Source organism: Pyrus communis, chromosome 11 (assembly GCF_041283825.1).
Source record: "Pyrus communis isolate YQ-2024b chromosome 11, ASM4128382v1, whole genome shotgun sequence".
In the NCBI taxonomy this organism is placed as follows: domain Eukaryota; kingdom Viridiplantae; phylum Streptophyta; class Magnoliopsida; order Rosales; family Rosaceae; genus Pyrus; species Pyrus communis.
The window spans coordinates 22,713,542-22,722,809 of record NC_142575.1 but is presented as its reverse complement, the minus strand read 5'-3'; positions in this window follow the sequence as shown (position 1 = coordinate 22,722,809).

The following is a 9,268-nucleotide window of genomic DNA, read 5'->3' as shown; positions in this document are numbered from 1 at the left end:
ACATCCATGAATGAGTACAATTCTGAAGTTTATAAATCCGAACAAATTTTGACTAGAGAATACTTTTCTCGTCCTTCTATGTTTCCAACTCACTCTTGAAGCAGTAGTGTAGAAAGTGGAAGTTTACCAAATTCTCGGATTTAATTACTACCACAAACGTGAGAGAATGATATAGACTCAGTTCGGTTAGAGTTTACCGAAATGGCTCGACCCAGTTCGATTAAAGACTACCGAACGGTGATACCCTGCTTTGGCACGAATGCACGTAAAGGCATGCTCTGTTTCAACAAAGGTGCACCAAACGGTGCTACTTTGCTTTGGCAAAGGCCTAGCAAACAGACCCCTCCAGCTTTGGCTGGAACCTACCGAACCCAAGTTCGGGGCTATCTCTTTCACGATCTAATTTCGAGTTTGTTTTTACAACATTTGGTAGAATCAGGGCCTGCCAAGGTAATATTATTCTCGAACCTCAACCCTGCAGAATCTACTTCCGTCTCGATGGAATAAACCATTGGTTATGCACCTACTCATGCCTCTACCAATGTCGTTGAGGAGTACCATTCTCATAGTCAATATGTGAGACTAATTTTGCTCTACCGAACACAGTTGGAAAAGCAGAATTTTGACATGGATAGCCTTGTTGGCCGAATCCCCTTAGTAAACCATTTACTTTGTGAACATTTTGTGCTTACAAGCACATTATGCCAAGCCTGCTCATTAGGGAAATTGATTTTCTATATCATTCCTTGCAAAGATACAAAATCACCCTTTTTCACAGTGGATTCAAGGGAATATATGTGGACTAATCCAACCAAAATGTGGACCATATAAATGCTTATGGTTTTGGCTAATGAATCGACAAACTGGTCACATGTTTTTCCACACACATTGCTGCTAAACCTCCTAGTTGATTAAGGGTTCACTACCCTACTTATCCTATAAAGTCCGGGAGACTGGATAATATTAAAGAGTTTATATAGACAGTTTTCGATAAAGTATTACATGTCTCTTGGGTTTATAATTAGACATCGAATTCCCATGTTCACCGTAAAAACAACCTCGCAGAGCGATCATAAAGTGCAATTTAATTGATCACCCAGACCTTGGTGAACGCACCAAGTTTTTGGTTTCTGCTGAGGGCTATGCAATCTTGTACGTAGCTATGTTGGTCTACCTTAAGGCCCATTGCCACCCAACCTATATGATGCTACAGTCGGTTACTAGGTACCAACCTGATGTTTTTCATATTTACGCATTTGGGTGTGCATTCCATGTGCCAAGTTGCGCCGCCACAACGTACCAACTTAGGTCTTCAAAAGAAGGATGTGAATCTTTGTCGATTATCATTCTCCTTCATACTAGCTCTCTTAGAGCCCTTGCATGCAATCTCTTTACCGCTCATTTGTGGGTTGTCACTTCAATGAGACAGTCTTCCCGCCGTTAGGGGGAGATAAGAATGTTAACGTTCCTAGAGAACGGCGCGAATTTGTGTGGACGTTGTCCACTATGTCTTATCTCGATCCCAGTATCGTACAAGTGTGATAAGTAAGTGGGATGAATCCTAGCTTTCAGAATGTTGCTCCATACGCATTCCTTTGATCTAGCTAAAGTGACGAGATCATATACCAGCTGCAAACATGCTTGCAAGGATAGACGTACTTAACGGACATCCAGTCAACATTCCTGGAGGGTGTAACGCCCTTATTAAATGATTTGGACACCCATGTTGGACAGTCCGGTACATTGGTGAATAGCCAATCAATCTGTCCTGGCCTAGAGCACAACAGATCACTCATTTCATAGGATTCACTTCACTAGAAGAGGAAGATACGGCACAACAATGAATCTATACTTGATTGCTGTCTCAAATCATTTCCATCTCATGAGATTAATTTGAATTACTCCCAAGACTTAAAGTTCTTGGTCCAGTATACTACTTTAGATAAGCTGAATGGAATTGAAATGAGATTACCATCGATGATGTTTTCACTTATATGGTAGCTACTGACATAAATGAAAAAGCAACGATATTGAACCGTGTTGCGTTGATTAAGTGACAACATAGAACTGATTGGACAACCGAAGTTACAATCCAGGTCAAATTCCTTACCAAAGTGTGTTTTGGACCTATTGTTCCTACATTGCCCAAGGTAACCCTATTGTGTTACAAGTAGGAAATGAAGTGTTATGAAATGAATGAAATAGTGCGATATGATGCACACTTTACGGCGCAAGGTTTCTCTCAAACGTCCTGTGATTGATAGCAGCATTATGAAATATGGTTAGTTTTTTCTCCATGGGGATATAGATACGAAGATTTACATGTAAGTTCCCGAAGAATACATGGACTGGTTTAAATAGTTCCAAACCACAGAACACCCTCTTAACTCGTTTGAGGCATTCACTTACAGATTGAAACAATCCGACGGATGTGGCATACCCATTTAAGTGATTATTTGATTAGTCAGGGATATGATTGAATGCCCTTACGTGTTAAACTATGAAGTCTTATTTCGAATTGCTAGAGTTACAGTTTATGTCGTTAATACAAATCTCACTAAGATTCTAGAAGAGCTTGAGAAAACTGCCTTGCACCTGAAGAGGGAATTTGAGATGAAAGATCTTAGGAAAACTCGTTTATACCTTGACATGAAGTTCAAGTGTTGTTCTAACGGTACCTTGGTCTACCAATCGAACTACACCCCGAATGTGTTATCTTAGAGTATATGCAAATGAAACCCTTTAAGAGGTTATAGAATCCAAAATTCCATATCTAAGTTCAACTTTGTACTTCGTTGTACTTAGCTCATTGTATTAGACAGGACATTTCCTTCGTTGTTGATCTATTGGTAAAGATGTAGCACTACGCCTATATGCAACCACTAAATTGGTACTAAAGACTTACCTTGAAGGTACTACGAATTTGAGCAAATCATATCTCAATAAATCTCGAGCGAATCCAACCCCTTGATCTTTGGAATGATGTTTGCCTTGTTTGTTATGTTGACGCAGGTTACTTATCAAACCCGCACAAGGTAAATCCCCGAATGGTTATGTCTTTACCGTTAGGGATATCTCAATATCTTGGAGGTTTGTGATATGACCTTAGTTGTGAAATCTTTGAACCATTCCAAGACTCACCTCACTTCACTACGTCACAAGTGAGACATGGTTAGGAGTTCTTGTTAAGCATATTAGAAGTACTTGCTGTTTTCATCCATCGTTGAGTCCCAACAACAATCCATAAAGATTATGCGGCATGTATCAACCCGACCAAGCCATGATACATCAATAAAGTTAACACCAAGACATATTGCGTCTACATCTACATCAGCAAAGCATCAGAAGATTGAAGTCATGCAAGCCGATCCCAGACAACCTTACCGACCTCTACACGACATCACTGCTGAAGTCAACCTTCCAGAAGCTTGTCCGAGGAATTGGTAGGTCTTATTATCAATTGCAATGCTTGTAGTTCTCATTTAGAAGTTATGTCAAACTCAAGGGGAGTATCCAGAAGTATACTCACTTGATCTTAATGTACTATTTTTCCCTACGATTAAGAGCATTTTTCCCATTGGATTTTTGCTACGTAACTAGGTTTTAACAAGGCACCCATCCTGGGCTGATCATGCTCTTGTGAGCTCTTCTACTTGTGTCCAGAAGATTTATAGTTTTAACTTAATGCAACTTCTCACATTTCTTCTTAATCTATGGGGTTTTATCCCACCTAGGTTTTACCATGACGAGGTTTTGTGAATTTTACCTTTTTATGCATTCTTCCATTGATTTGAGACTCGCATTCGCTCATTATGCTGAAGACTTCATCAACTGTACTTACTTCATCACTGATGACCTAATGAACCATTTAGTTGAGTATTTACACACTAAAGGGGGAGTGTTGCAGCCCTATTTAGAATAGGAGTATGATTGTGTAAATCTTAGTGTATCTAGGAATATCTCTTATATTCTTATTAGGAGTTGATTACCTATTAAGACTTGTAGTCCTAAAAGGGTAAGGAATTAACCTTCCCTACTACTATACATAAAGGCACAATGAGGTGGAATATAACACACCTCATAATTACACATCTTTCTCTTCTCTCTCTATGTCGCACCCCCTCTCTCTTTGACCTCTATATATAATTGTTCAATAAATTATGCCTACAACAATATCTTAAATCATAGTAGTAATACTCGGAATTAAATCCCTTCATACATTATTACTTGTATTGTCTACCTTTATGACATGGTTTTTTCTTTTTTTTTTCTTTTTTTCTTTTAACTTTATAACAACTAGACGAAAATCTAAAAGGAATTAACTTGATTCCTCAATGGATGATAAGAAGGACCTCCGCAATTTCCTACGTGACTGATTTATATATGAGACATGCTTATGATAAGAACCATTCTTATTTTAACACTCTGAAAAGATTATATGTGAAAAATCAATAAAATATGAGATCTTTTAGTCATCGAACTACCAAAAAACAAATAGACAAATTTGGTTAAAGGATTACAAATTGTCTCTCTATTTGCTACAATTGATTTACTAAATAATCTTAGTTTCAATTGGCTTTCTTTTTTCTTTTCTTTTTTTGAACAAACGTTATTATCTACACTAAGGGACAGGAGGATGGGCTTAGCCTCACAATGGGCTAGCAATAATGTGGTTCAAATTTTCATTTGGCGAGAATTAAACCTAAGACTTCTCACTTACAAGTGAAAAAAAATACCACTAGACCATAATACTAAGTGGCTGTTTCAATTGACTTCTTAGAGATGCATGTGGACCAATATCTTAGAGCATAGGGTGTTGGGTTTCCACCCTGCATCCTGGGTTCAAAACTCGACCTTCCCAAAATTATTATAATAGTTTTGAACTTTCCCACCTCTTCTTAGTAATAATAATTTTTAAAAAAAAAATAAATAAAACAATTGATTGTTAAGATATGATCTTTCCAACTTTCCATGCCTCTCCTTAATAATAATAATTTTTTAAAAAAATAATTGATTTTTTAGATATGATCTTTACAGAGTAATATATAATATGAACGGTTCTGATAGTAAGCAGCGGCGGAGCCAACATGGGGTCATTGGTTGCTCATGACCACAATAGCTTCATAACCGCAATGTATATTTATCTATGTATTTGTATATGACTATACACAACTACGGCAAACTGAAAAAATAAAATAAAAAAGAGAGTCAAAACACTTAATTACAAACTGCTTCTTTTGTGCAACCTTCTTGTATAGTTATTGTAAAATTTTTTTTTTCTTTCTTTCCTTTGTCGTTCTTCTCTTATTTCTTGTGTGCGACCTTATGGTGATCAACAAGTGTTTATAAAAAGCATCACTTGATAGTCATAGGCAAAAATCAACAAAACTCAGCATAACTTGGCAAATACCCACCAAAAGTTCGACAAAATGATCCAATGAAGTTTTTTTGACCCAAATTATGACCTAATTGTTATTAAATTCTAGCTTTGCCACTGATAATAAATATGAATTTCTATGAACCGGCCACTCATTAAATTGAAAAGGAACTCCTCCTCTATTTTGAGGAGCCAAGCCTTTCTCAATCTAAATAGCATCTAACCTGCCTCTATATAAAAGTTGAGAGCAAACAAAATGATCTATCTATTCCCTAAACACTTTTAGTCAACCAAAACCCAAGGAAATTATACTATTGTACATTCCCATACATAACTAAAAGAAAATATCGAGAAAAAAGAAAATCATGGATATAAAAGTAATCTTGTACAATTTTTTTTAATCTTTTTTTCTCTTCCCTCACCCATATGTACAAAAGAAATTATCCCACCCCACGTTGCCTCTCTCTCTTTCACATTCCTCTCCAATTTTTTCCCTTTCATATATTGCTTTTTTAAATTTTTATATCTACATACAGAGTGGGCTTAATCTAGTAAAAATCTCGATATATAGAGTGAGAGCAGTAAATTGATAAAGCTTCAATATTCTCATAATGCCCTCACTTAATAGAAGATAATACAAAACTAGCCAAATATAATGGGGTTACAACTGTAAAATGACATAATTCAGAAAACCGGAGTTGCTCCTCTACTGATAATGTTTGGCCCATATCTTTAAATGACAGTTTTGAACCGTTAGATGAAGCACACCCAAAGTGTACATTAAAAAGGATTTGTTGAAAGATTATCTTTTCTCAATTAAGTACTAAACAAACTCACTCTATCTCTTCATATGGGGAGGAGTTGGAGGGTAATTTTGTTTAACTTTTAGAAACTCAAATAAACCTAATAGAATAAAACAACACTCAATCATCAAAACAAGAGAAAATTTGCTGCAGTAACCAAACTCTATTCCTTATGCAACTGAGTTTTCAATTTAATGATTAATGAACATATTTTATTTTATTTTGTGCGTACTTTTTTCTATTTTATTTGATTAGAGAAGCAAGGAACCTCGTGGGATCGTGGGTGGTGGTACTCGTGTATCGTGGTGATTGAGTTTTTGTAATGCGTAACATTGAGGGGTTTCCCTACTCCAGCACATTCTCGCATCACCAAAAGGAAAAAAGAAGCAAGGCCATTCGACATCTCCGTGCAGCTTAGTCTCAATTGAGCTTTTCAGGTAGGAGTTTTGTTTTCTTGGCTGGTTCAAAGAATAAGATTTTGCCCCTCCCTTTGTGTTTCGTCCCATTTTTAGTTTCCCCATTAATTATCACTAACAGAAGTGATCAGCCATTGTATTTGTTCGTTGTTCGTCAAAATGGAACAACTTCAATGTGAAGGATTTGAAACATTGGTTTGTTGCTTACATTCTAACCTCTTTTTTTCTTTTTATTTTGATCTTATTCAGGATGAGAAATCTACGCTGGAAGGCCTTCAATCACATTCCCGAAAAAACCTTGATCGGTATACTAGTAAGACTACCCGTAAAATCCCTTTTTCGGTTTTTGTGTGTATGTAAGTTATGGGGTAGTTTGATTGGAAGCTCAGGTTTTATTGGCACCCATCTTAATAGTAATGTCACAAAGCATGCCCATACTTTTCGTATCGCTCTCCACTGCACTAGAGGCAACGTTTAAAGAGTGATTGGAGATTGGACATTCCTTGGGGATGAAAAAACGTTTTCAGATACACGGTTCAAGTAATGGTTTATTATGTCCGTCAGATGATCCATTGCGATATTACAGTCCTATATGGATATGCAACCCATCAATAAAGAAATTTGTGCACCTTCCTACAGCCACCATTCCATTCCGAATCCTTTCGAGGAATTCCAATGTTCTTGCATTCGGGTTCCATTCCAGGCTTAATGATTGCAAGGTGGTTAGGATGGTGAACTTTCAGGATTATAAGAAAAGTTGCTTTGAAGTGGAAATTTACTGTATAAGCACGAACTCGTGGAAGAGGATTCAGGCAATTCCTCATTTGATAAAGACCATGTGGTGGCATTCTGGTTCTGCATTTCACAATGGAGTAGCATATAGAATTATGGCTAAGGCAATTTCCATCTTGTGTCTTTTGATACAGGGACTGAAGTTTTCGAAGAATTGATACTGCCAGAGACGACGCTATTTTCAAAGGTTATCCATCTATGCCAACTATTAATCTTTACAAGTCATCACTTTGCTTGCTCAATAAACGTGTGCCAGATAAAGGTATTGACATATGGGTTCGGAAAGAACATTCTTTCGAAAAGTTGCACACAGTTCTTCCTGGAATGAGTACTACTCCGTTAGGGTTTAGAATAAGTACTGAACTCCTTTTGGAGTATCATGAAAATCTTTGTGAAGGACATGATCTGGCTTACTATAATCTTGAAACCGAGTAACTTAATGGAACTGGAATTCGGTTGGCACGAAATTCCCTTTCCCGCTACTATACGGACACTTATGTTGAAAGTTTAGTAATTTTACTCAATAAATTGAAGAAACAGGTCAGATTATCACCTATTTTATTTTCTCTCTGTATGAATCAAGTATTTACGTTTTTCATAATGCACCTGTACCTTTGTCTTTGGGGGAGTGCTAACAAGTTGTAGTTTTGAAAAATTTTAATGCATGTCCGAGTTGAGTTTAGGAAAAATCTAGTAGTTTATATTTTTACATGTCCTTTTTGGCTTGATAATTAACTAGAAATCAGCGTTACTGTATTCTTAGTGTTCTTGTACTCTATATTTCACCACAATGTTCAAGTCTCATTGTTAAACAATCGCCAATGTGGTCGAAATAGTCTATAATTGCTGTCAGCTTTGTATTGCCAGAATCGCTCTTAAGATTAAAACCAAATATATTCTTTCGGAGGCTCTGAAACACACTACGTAGGGTCTAAGACTTCTTAAAACCAAATCATGTGTTTAGAGCATCTCCAAAGGAGATGTCAAATTGTCCACATAAGTTATAACAGTAAAAAAAGATAACCACTAATTGTTTCCAACCGAAATGTCAAATCCGATGTGGCATGACATGGAATGGCAGCAAAGGAGCTTGCTGTCAATTTTTGACAGCAACTTCAAATTTTTTTTTTACTAATTATGAAATGTATTTTATTAATATTTTATTGTCATTTATTATTTGATTGTTGAACGGTTTTCTTATCTTTCGCCTTCTCTTCTCTCTCTATCTTTCTCCCTGTCTGTGAGTCTATGACCATGCAAAGACAGTTACTGGGCGGCTCGCCGTCGAAGCTCCACCAACCCCACGACGGACCCAAGGACCAGACTCTTACCGTCGATGACTCCCCCAACCACATTAAGGATCTTTTAGCCTTTTCCACCACCACTTCCTCCTCATCCTCTTCAATCTCTGCAGCCTACGAAGACGACGAGGACCACAAAGCATCGAAGCCTCACCGTTTGTCATGACCGCCGTCCATTGCACCGCACAAATTCATCCACGTCATCCCGGTCCTCATCCTCCTCTGCTTCCTCATCCTCTTCCGCTTCTCCCACGTCCCCTCCAAATCAGGTACACTCTTAATTAATCAATGGCTCTTCGCTCATCTCTTCCTCATTTGAATCCCAGTCCTGATCGTCCCTTTTGTTCCATTTCAGATTTCAGTTCAATGGCTTCACTAAACTGCCTGGATCGGCAAAGCACATAGGTACGCAATGCAGATGAAATCATTCACAATCTCTCAATCCTGACCATCGAGTGGAGATATAAGAAAAAAAAAAATAATGTAATAAAATAATAGTTTAATTTGATATATCAGGTGGAGAGCAAAACATGAAAATGTATCAAAATGCCACATAAGCTATCAAATTTAAATTTAAGG